The sequence below is a fragment of the Hippopotamus amphibius genome, chromosome 11 (assembly GCF_030028045.1).
Source record: "Hippopotamus amphibius kiboko isolate mHipAmp2 chromosome 11, mHipAmp2.hap2, whole genome shotgun sequence".
Taxonomy (NCBI): domain Eukaryota; kingdom Metazoa; phylum Chordata; class Mammalia; order Artiodactyla; family Hippopotamidae; genus Hippopotamus; species Hippopotamus amphibius.
Genome location: NC_080196.1, coordinates 89,756,090 through 89,772,143, shown reverse-complemented (window position 1 = coordinate 89,772,143; position 16,054 = coordinate 89,756,090). Strand labels below are relative to the sequence as shown.

Sequence of the window (16,054 nt, the reverse complement as noted above, 5' to 3'; positions counted from 1 at the left end):
GCCAGAGAGCTTGGGCTTCCGAGATCTATGGAGGTTATAAGCAGGAAGCCGGGGAACTGGGAATTTTGAAAGACACTCGCCTGTTTTTCTGGTTTTAAAATCTATTACAGATACATTAAGTAAACTTGGCTCTAATGAGGTAACTAAAATCATTAAAACCCTATGGGGATAAACCAGGGGCTGGGCTGACAGAAGATTAAAAACCAGGGCCCCGAGATTGCCCACAGGCAGCCCGGCCAACCTCGTGCTTGTTCTTACCGCAGTTTTCAGTCTGCAGAATCCTCACCCTCACCCCCACCTGCCATCTATTGGGCCTCATGGGAAATGGAAACAAAATAAGACTGAAGACGCTGAGGTCTTTGGCTCAAGCTGGGCCCTTCAGGTGTGCTGCCCCCATGGTTGGTTTCTCTCGGGCATGCATGAGGCTGAAGTCAGCCTAGAGGAAGAAAACACCTCACATCACTTACCAGCAACCCTTTCCCCATACCCTTTGGCTGATAAAATTCAAAGCCCACATCTTGAAAAGACCTAGAACGGGGCCTGGCACAGGGTGGGGATAATTTCTACCCTATTGAAAAAATTAACTTTCTAGGGAAGGAGCAAACCGTCAAACCCGAGGTCCAAATGGCCACATCAGGCAGATCTAGAGATGCTACCGCAGGTGTGCTCAAATGCTGAAGATGACATCACAGGGATTCCTCCTTCCTCACACCAGTCCATGTGAGGATATAATCCCTGCCTCAGAGGCCTGGCACTAGGAACCTCAGAAGGAGACAATCAGGGCATTAGACAGTATCTCTTTCAGTCCCTGAGGTCACCTAGGAGAAAACATCCAGAGGTGAAGTGACTTGCCCAAGATCGCTCAAGTTATTAATGGCAGACCTAAGACCAGTGACTTTCCCAGAATACCACTAGAAGACTTCAGCCTAACCTGCCAATCCCTGTGCATGATGGTTTAGATACAAAACTCAAAATAGCAAAATAGGCTATGCCACTTTCTAGCTGTGTGACCTAGGGTAAATTACTTAACCTCTCTGTGCCCTCACTGTCTCATCTATAAAATAGAAAGCTAATTAAAACAACACATGTAAAGTGCTCGTGAAGCACTTTAACACAGTAATACTTAACAAATTTAGGTTTTTTAAAATTATTACTGGATTGCCCCAGGGTTTCAGCAGAAATACTACCTGTTCCATACCTGAGTTGACAGACATCTTCCCCACTGCCTAAACACAGCAGCTCACAGTGCAAACAGTCCAGGTTCTGGAGACACACAGGCCTGGATTTGGAGCCTGGCTTTCGTAACAAAATTGTACAAACTGGGTGGCCTAGACAAGAGAAGTTTATTTTCTCATAGTTCTGGACACTAGAAGTCTGAGATTAAGGTGTCAGCAGCGTTGGTTTCCTCTAAGCCCTGTCTCCTTGGCCTCACAGAGGGCCACCTCCTCCCTGTGTCCTCACACGGTTATCTCAGGTGTCCTAGGTCTGTGTCTTATCTGTGTCTTGATGTCCTCTTCTTTTAAGGACACCAGTCATATTGCATTAGGGCCACCCACAGGACCTCATTTACCTTGGTTACCTCTTTAAGGACCTCATCTCCAAATACAGTCACATTCCAAGGTGCTGGGGGTTAGGACTACAACATACTTTTATGGGAGGATACACTTCAACCCATAACAGCATGGTGGATCACCTCACTTCCTCTTTAGGAAAGGAATATATAGAAACTTACAAATCCTTACCCATGGCATTGTGCTGTGCCACACTGAACTGGTTTGGAATCTGGAGAGATGTCCAAAGTGAACAAGTACCTGTCCTCATTCTACAAATATGCATTTTGCTTTAAAAAAAAAAAAATTTGTGTTCCTGGAGCACGGACCCTGTGGCAAGCACTGCCCTAGCCCTGTGGAAAATCCACAAGTGACTCAGACCAGGATATGATCTTCAAGGTGTTTATGATCTCAGAGAGTAGATCAGGCAAGAATCCAAGGAACGGTGGGAGTGATGCAAAGTGCTAACTGTGCTAAAGGCTGGGATGGAGAAGGAGGACAAAAATGACTGTAGGAACAGGCTGTAGAAGAGCCCAGAGGGGACGTATTTGCTCCAGGGGACTGGGTGGTCTTTCCTTGGCCAGTGCTGTTTATAGAAGGGGATGATGGTTTGGGGAGGGGAAGATGGTGCCCACCGTGGCCTACATTTCCCAGGGTCAGAGTTCTCAATCGCAGGGGCAGAAGTGACTCTGTAGGATGCAAGGTATCCAAGCCACACTAAGAAGCAACTTCCTCTCTCAATCCCCACAGCTGCCTGCACAAGCGACTGCTGTCTGTCATGGACCAGCCAGAACCTCAGCCCGTTAGGCATCTCCAGTCCTGCTGTCAGAGCCACCAGCAATACAGGCTCCCTCCCTCTGCTTCCCTCTGGACAATTCTGTCTGCTGGGCTTCTCTACCTGGGCCCAGTGACAGGAACGCAGAGGGGTCACTGGGGAAAGGGGGCATAGAACCTACCTGAGATCATACAAAAGACCTCCATGGGACACCGAGGGTCCTATACGCCCATATTACCTATAGGTTAGCAGAATTATAGTGAAAGAAAGCAGAGTAGTTGCCAGAGCCAGAGGGTGGGTTTGTTTTCCTTTTTTATACTTCAATTATATAGTAAGAAATTATTTTATAAAAAAATTATATCTCAATAAAGCTGATACTTCCCCAAATAAGTAAAATCATACTGACACTTGGTGAGGCAAACAGTCATTGTTTACCCAACCATCATCCCCCTCTCCGCTTCCTTGCAAGCAGTGCTCCCCTCTTTCCTACAGATGAGACAGAAAACACCAAGACTTGCTTTCTCAGCCTCCAGAGTGAGGTATCAACCCATTTCTCTTCAATGGAATGTGATAGGAAAATCAAGCAGGGGGATTCTGGGAAAGGTCTTCATGCCTGATAAATTAAGACACAAGGATGGTACAGCCACTGTGGAAGACAGTATGGAGGTTTCTCAAAAAATAGAACCACCATTTGACCCAACAATTCCACTCCTGGGTGTACACCTACCAGAAAAAACAAAACAAGACACTAATTCGAAAAAATGCACACCCCTCAATATTCATAGCAACATTATTTACAATTGCCAAGATATGGAAGCAATCTAAGTGTCCATCAACAGATGAATGGATAAAGAAGATGTGTGAGAGAGATATATATACATAATGGAATACTACTCAGCCATAAAAAAAGAATGAAATTTTGCCACTTGCAGCAACATGCGTGGACTTGGAAAGCATTATGCTAGGTAAAATAAGTCAGACAGAGAAAAACAAATACTGTATGGTATCACTGATATGTGGAATCTAAAAAATACAGCAAACTAGTGAATATAACAAAAAGAAGCAGACTCATAGATATAGAGAACAAACTAGTGGTTACCAGTGGAGAAAGGGAAGCGGGGAAGGGCAAGATCGGGATAGGGGATTAAAAGGTACAAACTATTATGTATAAAATAAACTAAAAGGATATATTGGACAACATGGGGAATATAGCCAAAATTTTTAGTAACTATAAATGGACTATAACCTTTAAAAATTGTGAATCACTATATTGTACACCTGTAACTTACACAATATTGTACACCGACTATATTTCAATTAGAAGAAAAAACTTTTAAAGACACAAGGAGAAACTCACCTTCCTGCCTGCCTTCCGATACAGCTACATGAGAGTGCGATGTGTGGAGCAGTGGGAGCCATGCTGTGACCATGAGGGGTCAAGCCTGAGCCAGAGGCCAAAATGCTGGAAATGGCTGTCTGGAAGGTTAGAATAAGTCCTTACAATTATCACCGACCCACTGAATTAATCAACTTTAGAACCCCTACATTCAGACTTCTGGGCTAGATATGCCTATAAACATCTTGTTTTTTAAGCCACTGTTAGTCCAGTGTTCTTTTACCTGTAGCCAATGACATCCTGCAAGCCAGGTGGTTTTCATCTCTCCAAACTTCCATCTCCAACCCCAAAACAGATCATAGTGAGATATAAGATAGGACCTTGTGGCTGTAAACGGAGTCCCATCAGAGTTCTTAGTCCACAGTCCCCACAGATAAAAGCTTTCTTTCCTCTAGCCCCTGAGAAAAACAGGAAACAGATGCCAGTTTCTCTTGCAGCCAAGCCCCTCCCCTCCATCATCCCTCCGCGCATCCTGTAGTACAAAGGACGGACGACAACATCAGGTACGACCCACATGTTTCACCCTCCCTGGCCCATGTGGCCATAAGCCCCCACTTGCCCAGGACAATCCCGGTTTATATCTGTGTCCTGGCATGATTACTAATGGCGCTCCCTTTCACTCTCGAAAGTGCCTCCATTTGGATCAAAAATTAGTCATCCTACTTCTGGCTGCCTCAGCACACTTTCCTTTCCCTTTACCCAGTACGTCCCACACCACACAAACGAGGCCATTCCGTCTTCCCCACCAAGATGAAGACGGGAGGCAGGGACCCTGCCAGGTTCGCCCGAATTCCTCTGACCCACAGCAGGCATCCCATGCACGACCACTAAACTAAGCCAAATGTGAACGGAGGTAAAAGCCTTACGCTAAAAGGTCTGAGGCAAACCAGTAGAACGTGAGCATGAAGAACAACTTTTGGAGGGAGAAGAGGAGAAACGGGGTACTTTCCAGGAATCCCTGACCTTCACCACCGGGCCCTGTCAGGGGTGCATGTCGGGCATCCAGCTGGCTGATGCAACCTGGCGGCAAAGGCAACTCGTGCTCCTCATAACCCAGCAGGGCACCTGTTGAATATATGAACCCCCAGAGATGCCAGCCAACCTGTGAATGCAAAGGAGCAGATAGAGCCCGGGGCACTGCAGACAGACATCAAGAGACAGATAAAGTGCATGCTGGGAAAAACACTGTCATTGTCAACACCCTCCTGTGTGGTGACACATCAAGATGTGAACTGTCCAGCAGGCCACTTTCTTGATCTCCTGGTTCCAACCGGTAAGTATTTCAGCAAATGACCCATGAATACGGCAAAGGCCTGTGAGTTCTCAGCTCGCGGTGCGATCACGACACTGCCTACCCCAGGGGAAGGCCCTATAAGGGAACAGCATAGGGAGTGCCTGACCTGCCCACTCCAGGTGGAACCACACGCATCCTTTCTGAGTAACTTCAGGGCTCAATTGTCACAGCTACAGTTAGGCATCTCCATGTCTCTGCCTCCTTTTCTTTCTGCCTCACAGAAGTTACTTTTATTTAGCTGCTCATACAGACAATACCTAGCACTGCACCCGGCACCTAACACACACTCAATAAACGTGAGCTCCCTGCATCAGATTCCTGAGTCACTCACCTATAAACTGAAATGTATTCTGGGTGTTGGAGGAAGGAACTTGCTTCTCTAGTCATCATCTGAGAAGCACTGAGCCAAAGCTTCTGAAAACGTCTACATCACAGCCAGCTCAGCAAACCTTACATCTCATCTTCAAAAGCTCCCTCTCTGCTACGTAAGTTAGGACGGAAGTTGGCTGGATTCTCACAGAATCTTAGCTTCACAAATTAAGGCCCTTCCAACAAACGCGAGCAGGATGGTGAAAGGCCTCCAAAACATCTCTCCAGACAGCCCATAGCTGAAGGGGCGATGGGAGGAAATAGCCAGGCAGCGCCTGAGGCGCGTGGAAGGCCTTTCCAGCTGCAAAAGCCCTCTGATGAGGGAAGGCACACTCCCGGCCACAGGAAGCCTTTGAGCGAGGGCTGGTAGTGAGAGGATTCCCACACCAGGGGGGAGATCCACTAGGTGACGTCTAAGATGTCCCCCACGTTTGAAATTCGAGGAACTCAAGCCTCCAGGCTTAGGGTGGACGATGTAGCGCATGGTCTGGGGGACCAGGAGCAGCTGGAATCTGCACAGGGCACCCTGAGGGGGACCCTGGACAGAAGCCTCATCTATAAAGACCTGGCGTGAGTCAACAGCAGGGGAGAACGTGTGGTCTTCCTGGACAGGCTTGCCTGCAGGCTTCTGCTGAGAGAGAAAGCCCTTGGGCCACTGCAGCCCTTCTCCACAGCCACGCACACGCCCTCAGCAGTGTGCAAGTGTCGCGAAGGCCCTTTTCAAAGGTTCCCACCAAGGCCTCTCTCTCCTCCTCCTCCTCACTCGGGTCCCCCACGTCCTGCAGTGTCTCTCCAAGGTGGAGACCCAAGTCAGTGAAGGATGAAAAGCCCCAGAATCTTCCCGGCACTCCTGAGAGCCTGCAGTCCACAGGCAGGAAAACCCTGGCCACTGGAGGCTTTATGTGCTAATTCCTTGGCGACTTCTGGTCCACATGTGTAGTGGCCATCCAAAGCCACAACAGGCCTGAGGTTTCAAGTTTCCAGGGAGGATTCTTCCCCACCCCAAATCCAAGCCAAGACAGACAAGCTCCCCCTCCCCTGCTTCCATGCCAGTGGGCAGACTCTATTCCATCCTCTCTCGAAGCCTGTACACCTTTGCAGGCGCTCGTTTCAGGCAACTCCATGGCCCTCCGTGCCAATTCCCAGCCTCACCTCAGACCCCAAAGGAGGCATCGTCACGGGCTCAACTGCCTTTGGTTCTGAGACCCCTCAACACACCCACTGCCACCCCCACCCCCAGGCCTAGCCTAGTGTCGGTGCGAGCTTACTGTCCACACTCACTTTGGAGTTCCCTGAGGATTGCCCTTACATTCGAGTTCAGCTCGCCTTTGAAAGGATGCTAGTTATATTTCATACAACATTTCTAGGTGCTTGGTAGTTGGAAGGTTTTCAAGATTTTTACTCCGCTATGGTACTAAAAATATTCTAAATCAGTGTTGGAATCCCCTCTTTGGACTTGTTCATGGGAACCTTCCCTGGCTGACCTTCTCCCCCTAACAACTAACTCTGGCCCCATCCCTGCAGATTGAAATACGTAGGATGAACACCTACTATGTAGGTGCTGAGCGTTCAAAAATGAAAAGATTGGAGCTCTGCCCAAAACACAGTAGCTCTATAAAACTGCGGCATGGCAGGAAGAGAAGTACCTGCAGCCCTCTTCCATTTAATGTGCAGCCTACTATCTGCCCAGGTTATTACAGCTTCTTAGTAGCTTCACTTGTCCACATCTTGTCTCCCAACTAGACTGCCTGCTCCTGGGCAGAGGTCCAGGTCCCCCCTGCCCTTTACTTACGCCCTGAGGGCCTGGGAAGGGCTCAGCTCACCAGGCGATGTTAAAAATGACAAGGCCTCTCCCTGAACTCACTCTAAGGCTTCCAGCTGAAGCGCGCTCTCGGCTGTCGCTGGATTCTGCCAGCTGGGCCTCCAGCATGACACAGCATCCCCGCCTGGCTTCCCTGACGACAGCGGCCCCTGCGTGACAAAGGATTCTCTGACAATGGGAGGAAGAGGTCGCCTTATTGTCTACAGCAGCCCCCACGGCGGTCACGTTCAGCAGCAGCCTTTCCCCGCTCCCAGAACTGTAGCTCCTGCCCACCCCTCCTCCTCGGGCTTCTACCCTGCACGTTGTATTGTCTGGAAGACAGCTCCACCGGACTATCCCACCAGTAATTCAAGTTCACCGTGTCTGACACTAATCTCACCACAATCCTTCTCACCCCAACCCCAGCAGACTGGCTCCAGCCACCAGAAGGTCACACTCGGTAAAGGCCGCCATCCACTGAGTCGGTGAGGCCAGAAACCTGGGAGTCACTGGGACTCCTCCCTTATCCCCCAAAGCTAAGCAATCACTGCCGACTTTACTCCCCAGATGTTTTTCATATATGACCTTCTGTCCTCCTCGTATGCACCACTCTGGTCCCAGGCCTCATCCCCTGGGACCTGGGTACTGCATGGAGCTCGTTGTTGCCTTATCAGCCCAGTGGCTGCCTGGCTCCCAGTCATGCTCCCCTCCAGCCCATGGCCGTGGGCCTCGACTCTGCTTAAAGCCCCATCCTCCACGCTGAAACGCAACGTCCTCAGCCAGGCTCACGAGCTCCTCAGAGCGGGGCTCTGTTGCCTCCCGGCCTTGTGCTTGACCTCCCTGCTGCAGCCCCCTCCTACGCCAGGCAGCCTCAGGCCTCCACGCCTTTGCACCCACCTTCCTCCCCCGCTGAATGCCCTTCCCCTGTCTCCTCTCCTGGCTAATTCCTTTTCATACATTCAGATTCAGCTCCTGCTGAATCTCTCTTAGGAAGCCCTCTCTGATCTCTGAGGCTAGAACAGGTGGCCCTTGTCTGGAAGGCAACTTTCTCCACCACTGCGCTCACCACACATGCTGAATTTAACTGTTTAAGTGTCTGTCTCTCCCGCGAGACACTGGGCTCTTTGAAGGCAGGAGGGCTGTGCGTGTTCACTGTTGTAGCCCCAGGGCCTAGCACAAAGCAGGGGGCAGAGAAAGAACCCAGTCAGTATGAGAAGTCCTTCTGACTGCAGGATCCACCCAACCTCCTTGATCGGGTCCACCCCAACCAAACACACACAATTTCCGCTTCACCCTTTTTGGGCCATGGTCCCAGCTGAAAACCTCTGCCAGGTCTGCCGTGACCCCAGACCTACTCCCAAATTCACCTCTTCCAAGAAATCATCTCAAACTGGCCCCAGTCCACATATCACTGCTATGATAACTGCCTCCCATACTTTATCCATCCCACCTCCTGGATAAGTTAGCACTTGGGTCTGCCTCCACGGCTGGGCATGTACTAGCAGTGGATATCATAAAGGAGGAGCTCCAAATAAATAAATAAATAAGCTCCAAAAAGTTGGAGGTCCTCCACTCACAAAAGTGTAATGATGATGTGCCATGGTGGACCACGTCAAACCAGGACACCAGATGTGAAGTCTGAAGATTTGGGGTCAGATCCCTGCTCTACTACTTACTTGTGACTGCGGCATGTTACTAACCATGGAGGCTCAGTTTTCCCACCTGCAAAATGGGAATGATAACAGCCACACAGGGCTGCTATAAAAAACAGATGAGATAATTTGTGTGAAATAGTTCATAAACTGCAATGTCAAATCCAGTGTAGGGTACTATGCTAGTCTCTGGGGCCAACCAACCCCCTATCCAACTCCACTACCCCCTGCCCCCAGTAGTTCTTGCCCTTACTTGAATCAACTAAGAATCAAATTAAAATCTGTGGATCCTCCTCCTGGAAAAATGCACATACATAACAGCTTTGCAGACACTTTCAAGAGGTTCCTGAGGACCCTGCCACGGAAAGGGAAAGCCACAGACCAAACGTAAGAGCACTGGAAGGCCCCAAGCGTACACTCTCCCAAATATATGACCTCATCCAGATTCCGGGGGGCCAAACATGAATGATAGGGCACAGAAGGCTAGTCTTGAAGGAAAGCAATCTCAAGACTAAAAGGTGAATTCCAGGGCCTTTCCTGGAACCAAAGGGGGAAAAAAAGATGTAGAGTTTTCACTCTTTGGGAAGTAAGAACCCCACTTTTTTCCAGAAAGCGTAACAGTACAGAGAAAGAAGATGAAATGAGGCATCAAAATTTAGGAGTTTGGGGCTTCCCTGGTGGTGCAGTGGTTAAGAATCCGCCTGCCAAAGCAGGGGACTCGGGTTCAATCCCTGGGCCGGGGAGATCTCATGGGCCGCAGAGCAACTAAGCCCGTGCACCACAACTACTGAGCCTGCACTCTAGAGCCCACGAGCCACAACTATGAAGCCCACTTGCCACAACTACTGAAGCCCATGCACCTAGAGCCCGTGCTCTGCAACAAGAGAAGCCACCACCATGAGAAGCCCGCGCACCACAATGAAGAGTAGGCCCTGCTCACCACAACTAGAAAAAGCCCGTGCGTAGCAATGAGGACGCAAAGCAACCAATAAATAAATAAATAAATAAAATTTTTTTAAAAAAAGAATCTTTAAGAAAAAAAAAATTTCGGAGTTCATGTTCCACTCTGCCAAGGGTTCCCTGTGACTTTAGGCGAGTTATTTCACCTCTCTGGGCCTCGTGGTGTTCAGCTCAACAACAAGGCCCTTTCCAGCTCTGGCTGATGTGTCTGTTCTCACTCTGAGGATGTGTCTGTTCTCACTCTATTCTGAACCACAGCTCTGGCCCGGGTTTAATTCAGAAATAACAGGCAGCTGTCAACAGTCAGCATGGCGGTAATTCTGGGAGAAGGCCACCACCATAGCACTGTCCTAAGTGAAACTGCACTCAGGAGGAAGCAGGAGGGCAGAAGTGCACAGCCTGAATGTGAGCAGTTGAGCTCAGGTGACCGGTGAGTCCGCAGTGAGGCCCAGAGATAGAGGATCCCCCCAAAAAGAACATCAAAAGGGGCTGCCACATTATTGGGTAAGCTATGCAGAAATGCCATCAGGTTTGGAGAATTCCCAAAAACTGCAATTTGCCCGTCTGCTTGTACCTCCTGTTCGCTCTCTGGGCTCAGGATTCTCTCCCCATCCTAATCACCACCTCCCGCTTCCTCCTTCATGATGCGAACTGCAAACAGCGGAGCCTTAAAACAAGGGCGGTGGACCCCAAATCTGAGATGAAATCGGAAAACAGTGTCAAGGACCCTGGAAGTTAGTTGGGGAACGAGCAGATTAAAAAGCAGACTTATTATTTAAAAAAAAAAAAAAAAAGCAGACATATTAAAACATCTACACAGACCTGTGAGACAGAAAATACTAAACTCGGGCAGGGCCTGAGTGAGACCTTTACCAAAGCCACTGAAGACAGTCTATCACAGCCCATCACCGCCCAGCAGAGCTGAGGCAGGACCACGGAGAACAACGTGTCAGCTCCTGCTCGCTCAGCAGACTAACCTGTTGGTTGGCTTCAGGGTCATCTCCCACGAGCTGCCTAACTTCTACAGAAGGACAGACCTCCAGGGCCCACCTGGGAAGTTCCAAACAGTTTGAAGTTCAGAGGAACAAGGCTCTTCTTCCTCTGTTGCTTCCTTCTGCATTTGCTGTAGGACAGGGACTGGCATTATGAGTCCCTTGCAACCAACGTCTGTGAAATTGACTAAGTCCCAGGGTGAGTGCTTTAAAATATTTATGATTCGTTCCCTCCTGTGGGCTCTGAATCATCCGGCTTTTGCACCCCAGCTTAGCTGTTTCTGCCATCCCATCTTCGTGGGCCCCAAACACAGCAGACTATATCTAGCCTACGGAAGGCCTCAACAAACATTTGCTGGATTTAAAATCTTACGTTTATCTCCAAAGCTAGAAGATGTTTTTGGCAAACAGGGCTAGTATGTTAAATTTTCTTTGTATGCACTCCAAGATACACAAACATGTTGGTGTTCAATACATATCTGTGAACGCATAGCTGATTATCTGGCCAAACCTAATAACCCTACAGGCTGTGTCTGAGAACCTTCATGTGCATGGACTCTGAGAAATACATAGTTATGTAGGAGCTTTTTGTTCTTTTCAAGGTTTCCCCATCCCTGGAGATGGAGGGGGCATGGACCTGGGTGGTTTCTCAGGAGCTATACTTTAAACCCATGGTTTTGGAAGCAGTAAGTAAAGAATAAACCTTAGATTCAGTAAAGACCCCAGGAACACACCCATATGAACACAGGCCTGTGTTGCAGAAACATATATCCGTATGCATTCATTACATGCAGGTATGATTCTGGTACACACTGCATGCATCGAAGCTGGCAATCATTTGCTAATGGTAAATTATCAGATGAGTGATAATAACAGCAATGCAGACTTCTGTTTTTTTAATACTTACTCTCATTAGGACTGGTAGCAAACCAAGTATTTTTTAACAAAGAATAAATACTATAATTTATTCCCTTTCTCAGGTTCAGTATTTCCTGGGGTGCCAAGACCTATACTTAAAAAAAAAAAAGGTGGCCACTATTTAAATGAAAAGCTATTAAAAAAAAAAAAAAAGCCATAGTCTGAGAAGTGAAATCACAGAGAGGCCTCAGGCAAGTCATGTCACTTTTTAGGCCTCAATGTGCTATTCTGTAAAATGGGGTTAATATCCTCCTACCTCATGGGACTGTCTTAATAAATGCAATGATACAAAGGGTGGGGTGGGGGGACTACTGCCCAGTAAAGTCATACAAACATATTATTATTCTAGCAATCTGTTAATTACTGATGACACTGTAGCCCAGAATGCGTTCCAAAATTACTGTCTCCAAGCGCACATTACCCAGGACAGACACTTGACACAGCAGATGAGATGATCTGTGTGTAAATCGAATCCTGTTTCAAACACACTAAGGGAGCTTCCTCAGGCAACCCGAGTATACCCTCTTGCGGGACTGGACATCTAACGTCTGCTCGGTGCGTTCTGTTCCTGTATGGCTGGGTTTTCTTTAAAGTCAGGCAGTTTTCTCGCGCGGTCCCAGCAAGCTCGGAGCCGGGATCCCTGAGGTTTTCTGCCCAGACCCCGCGGGGGACAGAAGGAACCGGGCCGGACAGCCTGTGGCCCCTCCCCGCCCTCTGGGCGGCTCCTTCCTCTCTCCTCCAGCTCGGGCGGCAGCGGCGCTCGTGCTGTGTCACTTTCGCCCTCGGGAGCCTCCAGCCGCCGCGGAGCCCGCAACTCCAGCGGCTTCCAGCCTTTGCGCGCGGGCCCCTAGCCTGGGAGATAATCCCCGGCCGCAGAAACCCAGCGCCGAGCGGACAGAGCCGGCACAGGCGTGCGGCCGGCTGGGCCCCCGGCAGCGACGCAGGAGGCAGCGCGGGGCTGGGCCCGGGGCCCGGCAGGCCGGGCAGCCTTTGGCCCCCACTATCTCCGGGTCGAAAAATTGGGAGGGGGTGCGCAGAGCGCGCTGATCCTCTCCAGGATCTGCGAAGGCAGCGGCAGGCGCGGCCACGCGCACCCGCAGAGCGCCCCGGCCAAGGGTCAGCCGAGGGGGCGGGGGTGCGACGCGCGAGCGCCCGCGGCTCCTCCAGGCCCAGCCAGACCAGCCCCCGGCGCCGCCGACGAGGTGGCCAGCCTGCCGGGTCAAGGGGCCGTCGGGGACGCGAAGGGAGGGACCGCGGCACGTCTCTGGCCAGGGACTCCGTCACCGACCCCGCTCACACGCAACCCCAGTGTCTCCCCGGGCCCCCAGCCGCACGATCCCCTCTCCAAGTACCCGGGCGCGACCGCGGACACGCACACCACTACGAGCCCTGGCGGAACCGATCCCCCCGGGATATCGCGGCCCAAGCGCGTCCCCACGACTCCGCGGTCTGCGGTCCCCGCCCCCCACACACACGCCTGAGCGGTGTGTACACACACACAAACAGCTGGGCGGGGGAGGCGACGCCTGACTCCCCGGGTGGGAACGCACACCGCGCCGCCAGCCACCCCTCCCCTCTACACGCCGCACACCCCCTCTCTCTTCCCAGCTGCCCCCCAACCCCAACCTTGAAAACTCCACGAAACCAAAGAGCCAACGCCGCCCAGATGAGGGGCTCAGACTCCCGACTGTCATTTAATGGAGAGACGTACCCAACTCAGATGCGCGGTCCCTGGGACGCCTCCCCCAGCAGCACGAAGGCTCCAGCAAGCGGCCCTCAGGGGCACCAGACCTCCGCCGCAGACGAGCCACCGCCCCCATGCCCTCCCCCCCCACCCCCCCCCCCCCACACACACACGGCCGGCGTCCGGGACAGTCACCTGCTCGCTGAAGAACCCGAGCCGGAGCCCACTCCACTCCTCCGGCTCGGGTCACCAGCCACCGCGAGCTGGATCTTCAGAGCCTGTCAACTTAACCCCGGCTCCGCCGGACGGATCTGTTCCCCAGGCCCAATTACACCGCGGCGACAGGAATAATATATATATATATTTTTAAGCCAACAGAATCACCGCCGTGAGCAATGTCCAAAGCTGGGACCGCAATAGATCTACGGATCCGGTTTCCTCATCTGCTCCCATCCCCCGCGCCCCCCGCGGCCCGCGGGCTCACCGGGGATGGAGGGAGGGTGCAGCCTGTCTAGACGACAGACATCCCCGCGCCCGCGGGGACGGGCGCGCACACACACTCACACGCGGCCGCTGCCACAGACACAATCAGTCACCAGAGGAGGGAGGGGCGGCGTGCAGATACTCTCTCGGGGTCCCTCCGGGAGCCGCGAGCGCAGCAGCCTCCGGCCCGGAGTCGCCACCCGGAGCCGCGCTCCCTACCTCAGCGGAGCACGGGTCAGAACAGCTGCAAGTTTGGCTGGTACTAAACCAACTGCTTGATGCAGCAAATGCGGGTTTCAAAACAAAAGGGAGAGCAACCACGCTCGCTCTCTTCCTCCCCCCCGGGTCGGAATCCGGCACATGACAGCGGCTACACCGCGCGGCTCCAACACCGAGCCGGGCTGCAGCCGTGCGCCCCCCAAGAACCCCCCCTCCTCACTGGAGCTCCAGGGCTACGGCTCCCCTACCGGCGGGGAACCCGGCAGGGAAGGGGCAAACCTGGGGAGGGGGCGAGATCGTGGAGTGCGGTCCTCGACAGAGGCGGGGACGGTGGATGGGCGCGGACGCCTGGCTGCCCCGGGCGCAGGGAGGGGGGAAGGGGGCTAATTGTTTGGGGCGGTTTTCCCGGATTTATCTATAAGCACGCGCACGTCACGCACCCCTCCTCGCGGTCCCCTAATCGATCGGCAACAAGAGACCACGAAAAGAGGGGGGCAGACGGGGGGATGCTCACCTCGGGGTTCCTCTGGCCGCCGCTCCGAGCCCGAGTCGGGGGGTGGGGGAAGGGGCAGGGAAGGAGAAGGGAGGGAGGAGGCTCGGGAGAGCCGACTCCTGCCTCGAGTTCCGCGCGTCCCGGTGGCGGAGGGGCTCCGGCGCCCCAGCGCACAAACCCAGCCGAGAGGGGAGGGAGGGAGGGAAGGGAAAGAGGGAGGGAGGGGCGGGTGGGGGAGAGGGAGTAGAGGAAGGGAAAAAAAAAAAAAAGATCCCTGCTCTGACACAGGGAAAGAGAATGTAGGAGAGTGACGTCCAGGCCCCGCCCTCCCCTCCGGCCACGTGCGAAGACTTGAAAGGAAAGAGGACGACGGGAGGCCTGCTGGGTAATGTAGTTCGCCTTTCTTTCCCGGGATGGCGGGCCCTGGAGAGCGGGGCACCGATAGGGCGCCGGGGATGCCGCCTGAGCAGCCGAGACAGCCTGTCTAGCCACGCCGAAATCCAACGCCCACTGCCCCTTCCCCTCCCCAAGGTGCTCGCGTAGCCCTAAGTGGGAACCTGCTCGTGGGGAGAATTGGGGGCTTAGGGGAGATCCAGGCTTGGAGGGAAACATCTGATTTTAGGGACAGGACGTCTTGAAGGATGAGGACTTCCTTGCTTTAAGTGCTAAGTCCGTCCTAATGGCAGATAAAAGGGAGCTTTGTGTACGCACTGGGCGGCCCAAGTGCAGTTATTAACGCTATATTAAATGCTAACGTCTGTTATTGAGATGCATATGTTATAATTAACATTTGAACATCTCTGTGGCAGGGGCGGGATGTTGTAATTAGATATGCACTTTGCAACCAATTAATTTTCCATCCGCCATGCTAAGGGCTAAGGCTGGGACTTGGTGGCTGGGAGAATTCAATGCAATAGATAATCCAGTTATCACTTAACCAAATCACCAGTGTTTTCCAAGTACCTACTAGGTGCTGGGCACTAAGTGTAGCACAGAGAAGCCTTCTGGAGAAATATATGACGCTGTACACCCTCCAAGCAAAGGGATTATAAACTCATGGAAGGAACTGTGTATAACTATAGCCAAAGAAAATCATTTATTAATTCGTGTAACATTTGGTGAGCACTTTCCACAGATGGGGCAGGTTTGGGAATGCCAAGACGGGTGAGACCCTCAAGGAGCTCAAAGTCTAATGTAAGGACCACAGTATAGAGGATAAGTCCACACTTAACATAGGCATAGGCATAAAGTGCTACACGACCCCCAGGAGGAGCAGCCAACCAGGATGGAGGGTGGGTGGGGGTAGGAGAGGATGAGGGAAGGCTTCCTGGAGGAGGTAGTACTTTAGGTAAGAATTACTAAAATTTTTAACAAAGGCAAAGGAAGGGGTAGTCCTCTGACTAAGGCTACAGGGTACAAAGGCCAGAGATGAGAGATAGGAGAACAAATTCTGAAAGTCCCAGCAATT

The 16,054-nt window shown here is 51.8% G+C and overlaps 1 protein-coding gene across 11 annotated transcripts in view; it reads right to left on the bottom strand.

The window, feature by feature from the left end:
• The window catches only part of CTIF (cap binding complex dependent translation initiation factor), a 299,520-nt gene extending 284,634 nt beyond the window's left edge, over nt 1–14,886 (bottom strand). For 5 of the 11 annotated variants that reach the window (XM_057699043.1, XM_057699042.1, XM_057699041.1 and 2 more), the window contains exon 1: nt 14,608–14,881. The gene's annotated coding sequence lies outside the window, so the exon portion shown is untranslated. Of the gene's footprint in view, nt 1–14,607 lie in introns of all 11 variants that reach the window. The other 6 variants (XM_057699037.1, XM_057699045.1, XM_057699044.1 and 3 more) reach the window with 4 other exon arrangements.
• Nucleotides 14,887–16,054: the final 1,168 nt, after the last annotated feature.